This window comes from Ictidomys tridecemlineatus, chromosome Y, assembly GCF_052094955.1.
Source record: "Ictidomys tridecemlineatus isolate mIctTri1 chromosome Y, mIctTri1.hap1, whole genome shotgun sequence".
NCBI lineage: Eukaryota > Metazoa > Chordata > Mammalia > Rodentia > Sciuridae > Ictidomys > Ictidomys tridecemlineatus.
This window is the reverse complement of record NC_135494.1, coordinates 18,398,014-18,415,093: the sequence shown is the minus strand read 5'-3', so window position 1 is coordinate 18,415,093 and position 17,080 is coordinate 18,398,014. Positions and strand designations below refer to the sequence as shown.

General features: G+C 34.4%; 1 protein-coding gene across 1 annotated transcript in view; it reads left to right on the top strand.

Moving 5' to 3' along the window:
• LOC144372078 (uncharacterized) overlaps positions 1 to 17,080 on the top strand; it is a 161,591-nt gene that overhangs the window by 50,432 nt on the left and 94,079 nt on the right. The gene's annotated exons all lie outside the window — the stretch shown is intronic.

Here is a 17,080-nt window from a genome sequence, read left to right as displayed (position 1 = left end):
TGCCTTTTACTTAATACGTGCAATAATATTTTGATTGCCCAGACTTCTTAAGACCCTTTTCACCATCTCAAAGTTAAAATGGGACCTGCTGTGTTCCAGCAGCAATCCCACCTTTGTCTAGAGAAGACTCACCCAGAGGGAAGTTCAGAGTGCTTTAGAAATTCAAAGTTGATTCTTAAAATCTCTTTCTTAACTGTAAAATTAAGACTATAATATGTTTTACCCTGTGAAGCAAAGGGCTGAAAAGGCTATTCTGCCACAGGAGAGCAGAATGAAGCAGATATATAGAGGGGCAGAGTGCAAGATGGATAGAGACTGAGACAAACTTGTAAGAGGAGAGCTAAGGTGAGGAAAAAATGGGTATGATAGAGGGACCAGGAGAAAGAGAAGGTAACAAACTAAATTTCCAGGACTTAGATTCCTTTTTCTAGTTTTCTTTTATAATTTCAAGTTCCTTGTAACCTTTCAGTAACTTTTATAAAAATCTCATTTTTGTTTAAGCCAGAAGTCTTAATCAAAGCAAACACCTGCTTTTCTTAGGGTATGTACTGGTTGCTTTACATATGATATCAGTTAATTCTTAGAACCTTGAAAGATAGGTATTTTTCTTCTGAATAAAAATTAGGAAACTCAGGCTTGGGAGAGATTAAGTAATTTAACCAGGGATCACAATAATATGTAATGAAACCATAATTGAAATGTAGGTCTAACTTCAAAGTCACTCTAAAAATATTTATTGGGTATTAGCTATAGAACAAACACTGGAAAGAGTTTTTTAAAAAATTTTTTAAAAATTGTTGCCCCAAAGCTTGCAGTTTAGAGGAACATAGTGACAAACAGGCTGTAGCAATTCAGTAAAGTGACTTGCCTTATTAAGGAATAAAATATTAGCATATTTAGGAATAAAATGTGCTTTGAGAAATCAGGGAAGATTCCTTGAACATTTAAGGTAAGACTTGAGAAGGGTGAGTAGTCATAAGCCAAGCATAAAGAAAGAGGTAGGTGGTTGTATCAAACATTTATGAAAGCAGTATTTCTAAAATAAATTCAGTATGCCAAGAAGCACTGGATGTAGGAAGAGGGATGGGAAGAGCCAGGAGAGGTAAATAAAGCAAATTATACAGGGCCTTCTGTTGCATGTTAAGGAGTGCAGACTTTATACTGGGAGAAAAGAAGTGGGAGTCAGGCTAACCAAGGCTCATAATCAGATTTATTTATTTATTCATTAATTCATTTATTTATACATACATACATACATACATACATACCAGGGATTGAACCCAGAGATGTTTAACCACTGAGCCACATTTCCAACCAGCGTACTATTTTTATTGATTGATTGATTGATTGATTGGAGATAGGGTCTCACTAAGTTACTCAGAGCCTCACTGAATTGCTAAGCTTGCTTTCAACTTGTGATCCTCCTGCCTTGGTCTCCTGAGCTACTGGGATTACAGGTGTGCACCATCACTGCATATGGTTTTTTGTTTGTTTTGTTTTGTTTTTTGAGAACATGCAAACATACTGTATAATCAGAGAGATAAGAGAACTAACACAGAGACAGGCTAGTCAAGGAAGCTTTTGCAATAATCTAGGCAATAAATAATAGGTAATTAAGGGAAGTAGTAATTAGCTGAAGAAGTGAAAAAAATTTTATAGATTATGGGCTATTATGATCAGGTATTGGTTACTAACCATATGGAACATGGGAGAAGTAGAAGTTAAACATGACTCTCAGACTTCTAGTGAAGTGTGGATGGGAGCACTGTGCTTACCGTTCACAGAGACATGAGTGACAAGAGGAAGGAGTAATAGATTGTGATGGGAAAGATGACAGGTCTTATTTTGGATAAGGTAAATTTGAGATTCCTGGAAGATATTCTAACAGGTGCCTATAATACACAGCTATATCCACTAAATGAGCTTTCTGTGGAGAGTATTTTGACAAAATGAGACCTAATCTTTTATTTTATTCTATAAGTTTCAGGAAAAGAATGACTTTAGGTATCTAATACATTTTGCTATTTTAGATGATCTGAGAGATGTTTTCTATTCATTTAAAAAGTAAGGTCATGTTCTTTCCCCACACCCTCCCCCCAAAAAATTGCTAGAAAAATCATTGCTTGTCTTTACTATTCTTCTGTGTGATTGTCATTATTTCTTAGACATATTTTTGGGAAAATTCCTGTTTGAAAAGCAAAACAGAGGCCACTGCAGTGGTGCACTCCTGTAATACCAGTGGCCTGGGAGATTGAGGCAGGAAGATTGAAAGTTCAAATTTAGCCTCAGCAATTTAGCAAGCCCTAAGCAACTTAGCTAGACCCTGTCTCAAAATAAAATATCTAAAGGGCCAGGGATGTTTCTTAGTGCTTAAGTACCCCTAGGTTCTATCCATGGTACCAAAAAAAAGGCAAAATTGATATTTTATAAATCTTTTTATCTAGTGAGTATCCATGGAATTATATTAGCTTGATTTTGAATGAGACAAAAGCTAAGAAAACTGAGTAATAAGCACTTATTAAACACCTATTATATGCCCAAACTGTAGTTTTTTGTTTAATATATTAATTACAAGACAGAACTTTCTTAATGGAATTTAAAAATTAAAAATCTTTTAATGTGTTTGGAGATTTAAAAATTTGAAGCAAATGTCAAAATTTTACTGATTTCTAACAAAACCAAAATAAACTGTTTACTTCATGAAGTAATATATCATGGTTGAGAAAGAAAGGTTTATTAATCACCTCTCAAGGACAGTGATTTTATTAATTTATTTTTTTGTGGTACTGAGGATTAAAGCCAGGGGTATGCTACCCCTGAGCTACATCTTCAGCCCTTTTTATTTTATTTTGATATAGAGTCTCACAAAATTGCTCATGCTATGATCCTCCAACCTTGGCCTCCCAAGTAGAAAGTCACAGGCATGCACCATCATGCCTAATTTAAGAGAAACCAATTACAAATATGTAAAATTATTTCAGAGTTTTTTGTTTTTAACAATGGAAAAAATGCAATGGTTTTAAATGTAGTTTATATGTACAAGTTAAAATGAAATTCTGGTATACCAGTCTCAACTTATTTTTAACAACTTATTTTTTAATTACTTCCATTACCAGATATACTACCTTGAGTTTGATAGGCACTGTTATGCTGCTAATTTCTAAGAGATTAGTGGTTTAACAAAAATACAATATCTGTACCAAAAGCTCCATGGTCTTAGAACTTATTGATTGTGGTTTCTTGCTTTGCCTCTTCAACTCATCTCCACCCATGCTTGTCATCATGTGATTCATTTTGTTTTCTTAAATCACTTGGCTATTCCTTGCTTTTGTTGCTTCATTGCTGAAAACTCCCTTTCCTTGGGTCTGCTGTATTATTGTCATACTTATAGTTGTGTACATTTGACTTATATATCAAACTTTTGGTTTTAAATCTGTTGATTAAAACATACATTGAAATTCAAGATAATAATAAGTAAATATCCCAAGAATTTGGGGAAAAGTAAAGAGTTCCAGTCAATAACTAAATCCAATTTCTTTAGTTTAGTCTTACTTAAAGAAAAAAAAACCAGAAGGGAGATACAATGTTGTTACACAAATAATTGTTTAAAGAAGAGTCCATGTAGCGTCTGAGGAGCATTTAACTGACCAACAAAGGTTAAAGCAGTATCTGATATAGCAATTTGCTCCTCAAAAGTCTTAACAAAAGTCAGACATGGTGGCACACACCTGTAATCCCAGCTACTTGGGACGTTAAAATAGGAGGATCACAAATTGAAGGCCAGCTGCAGCAGATTAGGGAGACCCTGCCTCAAAAAAAAAAAAAAAAAAAAAAAAAAAAAAGGTCTTGGAATATCTTGGGGTGGGGTGGTGGTGGTGGTGTTGGTGGAGGATATTGAAAAAAGATGTGAAAATCTGAGAGGATAAAAATTCTTAAGGGATAAAATCAGCTTATTTTTTCAAGAGTTGGCAGAATTTGAGAAAGGAATGATGCCTAATAGTTCTTTATAGGTGCTTTTCTACCAACAAATTGTTTTTAACAATTGTTGAAAGTAGCTAAAAGTAATTCATTCTTACACTTGGATCTGATCTATGTTGAATTTAATTCACTTTTTAAATCTGTGGTTTAACATTGATTTGTAAGTTATTATTATTACTATAATCCATAGCAAAAAAAGAAAAAGAAAAAGAAACAATGAAGGATTCTTTCTTTGACTTCAGAACCTTGTCAGACTTAAACCATGAGGCTCCAGGGATTTGGAATGAGTTGCTTATTTTTTAAGGTCAATTGTTATAAGTGTAAAAAAAAAAAAAGAAAGAAAAAAGATTGCAGTGGTAGAAAATTGCCACCATTAGTGAACTCTACAAGCCTCAGTTTTTCATTGCTTACATTTTCTATTTCTTTCACTCTTGGAAAATTAAGTTATTTATTTGCTTTTACAAGACAGGAGTTCACGCCCTTTAAGCAATCTGCTGCTTCCTTCTCTTTGCTTATTTTTTTTTTTAAAGAGAGAGTGAGAGAGGAGAGAGAGAAAGAGGGAGAATTTTTAATATTTATTTTTCAGTTCTCAGCGGACACAACATCTTTTGTTGGTATGTGGTGCTGAGGATCGAACCCGGGTCGCACGCATACCAGGCGAGTGCGCTACTGCTTGAGCCACATCCCCAGCCCTGCTTATGTTCTCTGTTTTTTTTTTTTTTTATGATCCTGCTGTCCTTTGTGCTTTATATTAAAGGGGAAGATTTAAAAATGAAAGATAAAAGTCACTGACTTATGTTTATGACCTGTAAGGCTTCTTGATTTTACAGTCAAATGAAATTGTTCATTTCATACCTTATGAAATTAAATTTATAATTTATCTAGGATTTCTTAAAACTCTGTGGTAAATTGGAACCATCTGGGCAAAATGCCAAACTAGGACTCTGGCCCTTCCCCCAAACTGGATATAGCATATAATGAATGCCACAGTTGGTTAGATTGCTACAGTTAGTACATTTAAGTCTTTCTTAAAGTTCAAAAATGTGTTAAATTAGCCAGGTAGGTGATATGTGCCTGTAATCCTAGCTACTTTAGGAGGTAGACATAAGAGTATTCTAAATTCAAGGCCAGCCTAGGCCACATAGTGAGATCCTGTCTCGAAAAAAATGAAAAGGTAACATTTGTTATATTACTTGAGAATTTTTAGTCACTGTTACTACCAGAAATGCAACATGGTTAGAGTGAAGGATGGAAGACTGTTTTCAAAGTTAATAGATTGGTGTTAGTTGTGCAGTGAAGCTGGCTGCCAATAATGTTGTTATGTTTGTAATGTTTTTCTAAAGAGTTAGTATTTAGTGACTTATCAATGAACAGAAAATGTCATACATAATTTTCTTAGAGGTTATGTTGAGTAGTGGAAAGAATGCAACTTGGAAGTTAGAAAATATAGTTCCCTGGTTGTATTTCCTTTTAGCCTAAACTCCTGAAAAAGACAGCTTCCCTGGGCTTGAGGTTCTATAATATGTAGAAATTATGCCTACTTCTCCTGGTAGTAAATTAGGATTATTATGGGGTCAAATTAAATAATAAATATTTCAGAGACAGAAAACATTGTCAAAGTGGAAAATATTATTTAAAAGATACTTAACACTATACAGTGTAATAATGTTATCTGCTAATGATTAAGCCAATTGCATTAAAAACATTTCAAATTTGTCCCCAATTCACTGAATACAGTGTTATAGATTCTTATATAGTGTAGGTAATTCTGACAAATACCCACCTAAGATAAAGCTGAAAAACTTTAATCTGCCTTAGGGAATTGATGTGTTAGAAACTTGCTGGAAAACTTAAGTATTTCTAGACCTTTTGGTATGCTTGGCTCTTTGCAGGGGATATAAATATTAGGTAGTTGTATAGAATTCATCAGCATCAAATTTTAATTCAGTAATTTATTTCAGTGAAAATTAAATGAATGCCAGTGTATAAAATGCAGCTTGTGTCAAGTAGAAAGAACAAAATCTCTCTGAGATAGACTGTTTCCTATTACTATCTCTTCCGTTCTCATCTTTCCCTTTTTATTTGTATGTTGTACTTCAGCATTGAACTACTTAAAATTCTTAAAACTCACTTCATTCTTGGGTTTGTAGTAGGCTTTTTTTTAGTTTAATAGGGATCTTTATTTTTGTTTGTTTTATTTATTCTAAATTTATTACATATGATAGCAGAATGTAATTTAATTCATATTATACAAATAGAGTACAATTTTTCATGTCTCTGATTTGCACAGCATGCTGGCTCTGCTTAAAAGGCTGTCTTTGCCTCCTGGTAGACTGTCTCTGCCTCCTGGTTTTCTTAATTAATATTGATTATCCTTTTTTGTCTTCCCTAACTCTGAGGCTGAGATTTAGATTAGTAGGTGATAGGGAAAGCAGAATGGGAAAAGAAATTAGGGAAATTAGCCTGAAGTACTGGGGCTAAGGGAGTTCAGATTTTATTTTGTTGGTAGTAGAAAACCTGTGTCAAATGTGGCTGATGGCTAATGGTCAAGTAAGATGAGAGGACTGAAAGTTGGTCATTGGATTTAGCAGTGTGGAGTTATTTGGGGACCTGTTGGGAAGTTTTAATATAGTGAAAGCAGCAAACACAGTCAGAAAGAAAATTCAGATTATATTTTAAGCAAGTGTGAGAAACAGGAATGTTGGAATGAAGTTTGCTGAAAGAATGGGATACGTGGAAAGAAAAGCAGAAAACTATAGTGGGCAGGATTAAAAGATCAGAGATTTGAAAAAAAGAATACCTGACCATCTTAAATAACTAATAACAATTTTTGGTGCTGTCACTATCTTATCTTTTATTTCCTACCGAATTTTGAAACAAAAGACAAAGGTGATAGGGCAGATATTTTAGTTCAGTGATTTATTTTCTTTTGAAGGGTGACAAGATGGCTATATAAGAAATGGGAAAGGAACTGTTTTACTTCTCTGCTCCTGAGAATTTGCCCTATCAGCAAAGCCCTTTTAGTTTTACTCTTCCTTTTCTTACTCATTATCAAAGATGAAAAAGTAGTTCAGGTGTGATGAGAGAACAAGGTAAATCCTGATCTTCTGTCCAGTAAAAATAAAGTGACTTTGTGGTGGAACTGGATCAGCATTCAACATTAATCTTCCAAATCTCTGAAGTCATCTCCATTAAAGAAAAATAATGTAATGTGGTGATTTGCTTCAGTCTGAGAAGTTTTTACTTTTTAGTGCATTTTGCTAAAACATGTGTCAACACTTGCTATTAAAGCAAGAACAATCCAGGAGACTTTGTTAAAGAGTTTACACTGAATACTGATCAGTCATTCTGGTTCCTTCCAGGCTCACAAAGAAACCATGGGATGAACCAACAGCCAATTCATAACTGGTTACAAGGTTAAGGCAATTGGGTAGTACTTCATATTCTTTTAATTTTGCTCATTCAAATGCAAAGTCCCAAAATAGGCAAATCATATAATTGTGGAATATTGAGAGACCCTTAAGTCAGTCACAAATGAATAAAGTATGTAGAAATTGTGAGATAGATAGGGAATGGCTGTGTCAGTAGAAAGTGAAGTAGTTGGTTTTAAAACATCAGAAGAACAAGGACCAGAGGTGTAGTCTGGTGGCAGAGTACTTGTGTAGCTTGTAAGAGGTGCTAGCTTCGATCTCCAGCACTGCAAAAAAGAAAAGTACAAAAATAGAGATGCTATGTCCACATAATAGAAAAGAAGCAATAAACTCCTGACAATAAAACAGTGATTATAGTAGTAAGACTGCAATCATTATAATCAGATTATTCTATAGCTTCTGATTTTTATATATTCTTTCTTTGATTATGCTTATCTTTATAAGAACCCCTCTTCCCATCTAAAAGAGCCTATCTGAAGCTGAGTATAAAGTTTAAACTAATCAGATACATAAATGAGTACTTAAAAATGTTTCCTTTCTTCAACTTGTACAAAAGAAAAATGCCACAGAGTACTTTTAACAGATTATAGTGAAACACCTAAAATTTATTTGAAGGTGATTTATTATTAAGGGATAAATTCTGTTATACAAACTGAAGTACAGATTTATTAATATTTTTAGTTACACATGGACACAATCTATTTATTTTTATGTGGTGCTGAGGATCAAACCCAGTGCCTCACATGTACAAGGCAAACGCTCTGCCACTGAGCCAACACCCCAGCCCTGAAGTACAGATTTATTTAGAAAGTAATACTCTCTGCACTTTGATGATATTAAAATCAAGGAATGAAATATTTTTCTGGATTTAAACTTTTAAGAACAAATTAAGTGGTCATGATGAATTTAATCCATCCCTAGCCTCCTTCCCCAAAAGCGTGAAACCTGGACAAAATAAATTGAAGCAGTGATTTTTTTTTTTTTAGACAGTGGATAACAGCACTACACACAGTGGTCCCTGAAAGACTAGAAATCAGGTGCAGTTTTCAGTTACCTAACCCCCTCAGCAAAGGTAGAGAATGATGGCCGTAACAAGTTGAAGAGACAGACTTCAGAATTTATGGAAACGGAGGTAGCTGGAGTTTGCAGAGGAAAAGAAAAGTTCCAGCCGACACAATGTAGACAAATAATGTTAAAAGTGTGTGTGTGCATAGAAGTCTTTTTACTTTTTCTTAATGTAGGCATAGAGTGAGACTATAAAACCGCACAAAGAGTGGCCAAATTAATGTGACCTGATGTACATCGGGGGTCATAGATGAGTGGTAGGTATTTGAGCTTTTACTAACCAGAGGGGAAAAGTTCTTGTTGATCACTCAGGGCATTTAGTGAAAACTCCCAAAGAGCCTTGGGCCTTGCTGGGGGAGGGTGGGGCTAAACTAGAGTAATAATGGAATGTTGTAAATGACTTTATGCTGATATTAATTTAACAACTGGGATGAGTTTAAGAAATCCTTGGAAGTTAATGCAAGAAACAAAATCAAGAATATAAATAGTGCTATATATTAAAGATACTTAATTTATAATTGAAAACTCCAGGCCCTAATAGCTTCTCTGGTGAATTCTTTTCAACATTTAAGAAACAAGTAATACCTGTCTTAAATTCTTTAAAAATATACACACATACAAATACACACACGTATGGGGAATTCTTCCCAACTCATTCCATGAGGCCAACATGATTAGTCTAATACCAGAAGCAACACAAAATTCACAAGAAAATTAAAAAATAATGTCTCTTGACCACAGACCCAAAAACAGTTTACAAAATATTAACTTTCAGGAATATACTAAAAGGGTGATATACTGTGACCAAATGTTCTTCATCCCAAGAATTCAAAGGTTCCAAGTTTGATTTAACATTGAAAAATCAATGTAATTCACCTTATAAGTTGAATTAAAAAGACCTATATGATTGTATAAGTACAAATAGAGAAACTGGAAGAAATTCAACATCCCCATTAATGATTTAAAACTCTCAGGCAAACAAAGAATTTCAAGGGAAATTTCCTCAGCCTGAGGACAGTCAACTACCAAAAAATCTTTCAGACAACTTAAAGGTATAGATTGAATGTTTTTCACTTAAAATCAGGAGCCATCGCAAAGATGTTTTCTCTCTTCACTTCTATCAACATTGTACTATAAAGGAGCAAGCCAGTGCAGTAAGCCAGGCAGGCAAAGGCATACATTGGAAAGGAAAATAAAACTGGTTTGTGGTCTTTCTGGATGTAGATAATTCTATGGAACCTATTTTAAAAAAAACTAGTAGAACTGATAACAGAGAGGCTAGCAGGAACATAACAAGTTAATACACACATCAGTATAGAAGTATCTTTTTAAAAATTATTTTATTATCATTATTATTAGATTGGGAATTAGACCCAGAGTTTTTTTTTTTTTTACCACTGAGTGACATACCCAATCCTTTATCTTAAAATTTGAGACAAAGTCTTGCTGAGGATCCCAAACTTGAGGTCCTTTTTCCTCCCTCTCCTGAGTCATTGGGATTCCAGGTGTGTGCCCAGGAAGTATCTAACTCATGAAAAATTGAAAATAGAAATAAAGCAATATCATTTATAATAGTATTTAGAAAACCAAGAAATGCTTAGAGGTTTACTTAACAAAAATTGGAGAAGACCTATAACATTAAAAACTACAAAATATTTTTGAGAAAAAACTTGAAGATCCTAAATAAATACAGTACTACACTTAGGTGTCTTTCAGTAGATGAATGGATAAAAATAATGTGGTGTATATATTCAATAGAATATTACTCAGTTTTAAAGAAGAATGAAATTATGGCATTTGTGGGTAAATGGATGGAGTTGGAGAATATCACATTAAATAAAATAAGTCAATCCCAAAAAACCAAAGGGCGAATGTTTTTTCTAATGTGTGGATCCTAATTCACAGGGGTGTGTGTGTGTGTGTGGGGTGAAACATAGACAAGAGGATAGAGTTACCTCAGATTAGGTAGAGGGAAGGGGAGAGGATGTGGGGATAAGACAAATAGTTGAATGAAACAGACTGCATGACCAATGTGAAATTATATCCCATCTGTGTATGATATATCAAAGTGTATTCTACTGTGATGTGTAACTAATTAAAACAAATTTAAAAAGTCAACCTCCCCCCCCCACCTCTTGGCACTGGGGATTGAACCCAGAGATGCTTTACCACTGAGCTACATCCTCAGTCCTCATTATTTTATTTATTTATTTTTAAATTTTGAGACAGGGTCTCACTAAGTTTCTGAGGATCTCACTGAATTGCTAAGGCTGGTCTCAAACTTGTGATCCTTCTGCTTTAACTTCCCAAAGCACTGGAATTCTATTGTGCACCACCATGATCGGCAAGATATCAAATTGATCTGTAGAGTTAGTCCCAGCAGCCTTTTTTTTTTTTTAAGAAATTGACACTTCGATAGTAAAATTTGTATAGTAATACATAGACTCTACTTCATGGTTTGGCAGACTACTACTTGCAAGCCAAACTGGCTCACTCTCTGTTTTTTGGAAATTGTGTCATTGCAACACTGCCACACTTAATGTATTTGTGTATTGTGCATAGATGCTTTTGCAATAACGTGGCAGAGTCAAGTAGTTGTTACAGAGACCAACATGGTCTACAAAACTTAAAACACTGTCCAGCCTTTTACAGCGAAAATTTGCAGACCCCTGGCCTAGAGTATCCAAAGCAAATTTGAAAAACAAAAAAATGGAGGGCTTATTTAATTTCAAGACTTACTCTAAAGCTACAGTAATGAAAAGAGTGAAATAATTGATCATAGGCATAGAACAGGGAAACAGACCATAGAAATAGTCTTAAACAAATGTGGTAAATTGATTTTGACAAAGGTACCAACGTAATTCAGTGGGATATAGTTAATTTTTTTTCACAAATAGTAGTTAGGAACACTGGATGTCAAATTTGGAGAAATTGAAACTCATACTTGACTTTACAGAATAATCGAAAGTTAGTTTAAACTAACCTGATAGTCTTGATGTAAGAGGCTAGAATTCTAGTGAAAACATAAGAGAAAATCTTCTACTAAAGAATTCTCAGGACGTATAAACCACAAACCATAAAATTAAAAATTCTTAATTGGATTTTATCAAAATTTCAAAAACACATACAAGGGCCTGTGGCTATAGCTCAGTGGTAGAATGCTTGCCTAGCATGTGTGAGGCACTGGGTTTGATCCTCAGCACCACATAAAAGTAAATAAAATAAAGACATTCTGTCCATCTACAACTACCAAAAAAATTAAAAAAAAAACACGTACAAGGATACCATTAGAATAATGCAAAGGCAACATATATTCTGAGAGGAAATAGAATAATATATGTATATCTGACAAAGAACATGATTCCAGAATATATAAAGACTATAGAGTGTTATAATAGCAAATATTTTTGTTTCCAGTACACAACCCAATTAAAGGACCAGTTTAAATATATATGTTACCAAAGTAGATATGGTTAGCAAAGTAGAAAACAAGCATGAAAACATGCTCAATATCAGGTGCTTAGTCATTAGGGGAAAGTGAATTAAAACCATAGAGAGATCAAGAGATCTCGATTCACACTTATTAGAATAATTTAAAATTTTTGACATAAACAAGTGTTAAGAATGTGGAACACGGGCTGGGGATGTGGCTCAAGCGGTAGCATGCTCGCCTGGCATGCATGTGGCCCCGGTTCAATCCTCAGCAACACATACAAACAAAGATGTTGTGTCTGCCAAAAAACTAAAAAATAAATATTAAAATATTCTCTCTCTCTCTCTCTCTCTCTCTCTCTCTCTCTCTCTCTCTCTCTCTCTCAAAAAATGTGGAACAACTGGAATTCTCATTTTGTTGGTGAGAATGCAAAATGTTAAGGCCACTTTGGAAACATTTTGTAATTTCTCCTAAGATTGTACTTCCATACAGGCCAGCAGTTTCACACCTTGGCAATTACTCAGATGAAATGAAAGCTTATTATGTTCACAGAAAACCCTGCAGGTATATGCTGATAGTGGCTCTATGTGTAATTTTCAAAAATTGGAAACAACTCAAATGTCTCTCTATTGGGGAATGAATAAACAGTAGTATGTGCATACAGTAGTATGTGCATACAGTGGCATAGTACTCATTCGTAAAAGAATGAACTGTTGACATTTGCAGAAACATGCCTGGATCTCAGATACATTAAGCTAGGTGAAGGAAACCAGAATCAAAAAGCTGAATATCATATGATTCTATTTGTATGGTATCTGGAAAAGATACAACTATAAGAACAGGAAATAGATCAGTGGTTCTCTGGGCTTGTAAGGAGAGTACAGAGGGGAATAGGAGAATCCTGGGAGGTGATGCAATTGATCTTTATTGACATTGATGTAGCCAATGTACAATTGTATGCATCTGTCAAAACTTGCAGACCTGAGCCAGACATGGTGGCACACATCTATAATCCCAACTACTTGAGAGGTTGAGGCATGAGGATTGCAAGTTCGAGGCCAACCTGGGCAATTTAATGAGACCCTAACTCAATTTTTTTTAAATGGCTGGGGGTTGTAACAGTGGGAAAACACTTGTCAAGCATGTGCGAGGCCTTGGGTTTAGTCTCCAGGACCACCACCAAAAAAAAAAAAAAAAAGTGCATACCTGAATAACCTGTATATTAATAAGGGTGACTTTAAATTATGTAAGTTAAATCCTGGTTTTTAAATAGGATTTTTAGAAAGTGAGAAACTGATCCTTGAAGCACTGCAAATGTAAGAGATTCCTCATCATATCTTAGTAATTAATGTTCATGCTTACTTAGTTTACCATTGAAACTAACCTAAGTGAAGAAATAGTATATTTTAGAAGATAGGATGTTGTTTAACTGCTTTTTGCTGACTTTGGCAAATAAAGAGAGATTAAAGATGATGTGCCATTATTCAGTACCTGACTGTAATTTGTATCAGTGAATTGGTTAGCGTTAATATGTAGTTCATATGATTTTTATAATATCAGTTCAGCCAGATGCATTTTATGATGTCATATACCTTTTGATATCAATGGATTTCCATTGCCAGAGCTTGGAAATGTAAAACATAGCTATACAGAATATTTGGATTCTATCCAAATCCATGTAGGTATATGACAAGTTTTTGACAGAAAAAAAGAAGTATTGTTGAGGACGTAAAGCAACTGAAATTCACATTGATTACTGGTGGGATGCAAAATGGTATAGACAATATGGAAAATAGTTTAATAGATTTTTGTGGTAAAAGTAGGCATAACTTTATATTACATGATCAAACAGTTCTATTCCTAGATATTGCTGGTGGTGGTGGTGAAGAGAATGACTCATGTTCACCCTACCCCTGAAGACTTACTGGAATGTTTATAGTAGCTTCATTTGTAATAGCCTCAGACTGGAACATCTCGAAAAACCTATCAACAAGTGAATGTGGTTATAGGCAAGTGATGGGATTCTACATAGCAATAAAAATTAACAAACTACTGATACATTGCAATGATATGGAAGTATCTCAGACAGGATTTAATGAAAAAGCTAAATACAAAATACATATGATTTTATTTAGGTAAGACCCTAGAAAAGATAAATCTATAGTTAGAAAAAACAGATCATGATTGCCTAGGGCTGAGGTTATGGATTGAAGTTAGGATTTGCCTGGAGAAGGGTACAACTGAACCTTTTGGGATGATCAGAATATTCTGTATTGTGAATATAGTATATAATTTTACACATTTGCCAAAACTCATTGAACCTTATGCTTAAAATGCTTGCCTGTTATTGTATGTAAATTATATCTTCAAAGTTGATTTTTTTATTTTTTAAAGAATTTTAGATAAAAACTTTATGACAGTGTCAGGAAAGATTTCCATGATTTTTAAATAAGTTCATGTTTAAAAAAATCTTCAGAATAGCAGTAATAAATAAGATTGAGAGTTAAAACATTGTTTTCCAGCAAATATTCATACACATATCAGAATAAAATAGTTTGCCTATGATTTTAAGGTTTAAATTTTACAACTTAATATTTTATGGAGGGCTGGAGTTGTAGCGCAGTGGTAGAGCAATTGCCTTGTATGTGTGAGGCACTGGGTTCGATTCCCAGCACCACATATAAATAAGCAAATACAGTAAAAGTCCTTAAACAACTAAAAAACTTAAAAAGAAAAGAATATTTTATGATTATATAAACACTTTGAGGGAAGTTTGAAATCTTTGTTGTTATGCTATTGAATCCTGATATCTGGAGCCTGGGAATGTAGCTGAAAGATAGTGTGCTTGCCTAGTACGCACAGGATTGTTCTGGATTTGACCTCAAGCACAAGGAAGGCAAGAGAAGAGCTGATATGTCCTTATGATATGTTGAAAAGGGACTTTAGGTTTATACAATATTTGAGTAACACTATCTAGGACCCAAGTGCCTTATGTCTTCCTGCCCTTCCATTCTCAATATATTGGTATGTTACCTCTGCTAGGTACTTGAGGTCTCTGGATGGCAGCCCCAGATATGGGCATTCAAATTTGTGAATGTAACATCTGTGCAAGAAAAATGGAAAGTAAGGAAAACTTTCTAGAAACCTGTGTTCATGGCTCAACAAGCAAACTGTCAAGGGAACGAGACTTCCTGAGTGGCTTAAGTCAATCATTAGGGCTAGAAAGGTGTCGAGCCTCCTCTGAATGACTTGGCAAATGAAAGGAGGGTAAATAAAGTCAGGGTTCTTCTATCCGAAAACTGGGAGAATGATTGTTCAGTAACCAAATGTCTGTTGTATCAGATTACATTAAGACTGCGAAGGAGAGGCTCAGTAAATTATACAAAGAAATTATAGAAGCCATCTTGATAGTAAATGTATGTTCTCAGCTGATGAAGCTGTAGTCCAAAAATTATCCATATTTTTATGACCTAGTCATTATTGTATTCTTCAGTATACTGTAATCTATCCTATGTCTTCATGACATTAAGAAATGTTTCAGCTGGGTACAGTGCCACAGGCCTGGTAATCTCAGCCAAGGCAAGAGGATGCTAAAGCAAGAGTATCATAAGTTCAAGACCAACCTAGGTAACTTAGTGAGACTGTCTCAAAATAAGAAAGTACTGGAGATATAAGTCAGTGGTCAACTTTCTGGCACCAGGTTCTATCTCCGTTGGTGGGGAGGGATTGGGAGAGATTCCTGAGACTGGGAGTATGGTTCAGTGGTAGAATACTTACCTGGCCAGCTAAACTGGAGGGTCCTGAATTTGATTCTCAGCTCTTTGAAAAGAAACACTAAAGCCCCTATCAGGCTTCTAATTTCTAATCAGCTAACCTTTAAAAATCAGTTTAAATGTCACTTCATTTTGGTCTTTAAACACTGTTAGTCATTTTTATCTGGAGAGTCTGTGTCTTTATTCCCTCTATACTATTCTACTTATTAGCACTTGTTAAAAAATTACAATGTACTTCACCTGAAAATAGTTACATAATTACCTACATTTAATACATTAACATTTTTCACTATTTGTTTATGTTTATTTTAGGATAAAAATGTTATAGTTGAAGCTCTTTCCCACCCAACTCATGTCATTGTCTTTAGCTTATGATTATCTTTTTCAATATGGAAATATTAACAGCTGTAATTGCTGCTTATCTCTTATATGTAGGTATCCTCCAGCATTGTGTTAATTTTTCATTTTCCTTTAAATCTGTACCTTGGGTGAGTTTTATTATCTCCAAAAGAGTTAAACTGTGAAAATATTTTGTTTATTTTTTTCTCTAGTTCCCCACCTTTTTCTGAGCTTTAAACTTATTACCCTTCACTAAGCTTCACAGGAACCTACAATATACATCTGGAATTAAACTCATTGGTCAAAAAAAAAAAAAAAACAACTTATCCCTCTCTACTTGTTTCCTTTCAGCTATGGTTTTTCTTTCCACTTGATTGAAACTACAAACTTTGAAGTCATTCATTACACATGTATAAAAACTAAGTGTCAATAAATACTATAAATACTAAGATGAATAAATGACCACTTTTTTCTTTGTGTTTTCTCTCCCCACATTCAGCTTATCATCTACACTTATTTATTCTGCATATCAACTAACTCATTTTTCCTTTCATAATTTACTGCTCCATGTTTCTTATTTTGCTTTTTTCTCATATGGGTCATTAAATGATGATGTTTCCTAATACTTTTATTTTAGTAGCAGTTGCCTTTTTGTGTGTGTGTGGGGGTACTCGGGGGCACTCAACCGCTGAGCCACATCCCCAGCCCTGTATTTTTATTTTTATTTTTTTATTGGTTGTTCAAAACATTACAAAGATTGCAGAATCACATCGGTTACACATCCACATTTTTACACAATGCCATATTAGTAAATGTTGTATTTAGAATTTGGAGACAGGGTCTCACTGAGTTACTTAGTGCCTATTGCTGAGGCTGGCTTTTAACTCGTGATCTTCTTACCTCACCCTTGTAAGCCACTGGGATTACAGATGTGCACAACTTGCCCGGCAGCAATTGCCTTTTTTTTTTTTTTAAGTTGTAGGTGGACACAATATCTTTATTTCATTTTTATGTGGTGCTGAAGATTGGAAGAAGTGCCTCACATGTGATAGGCGCACACT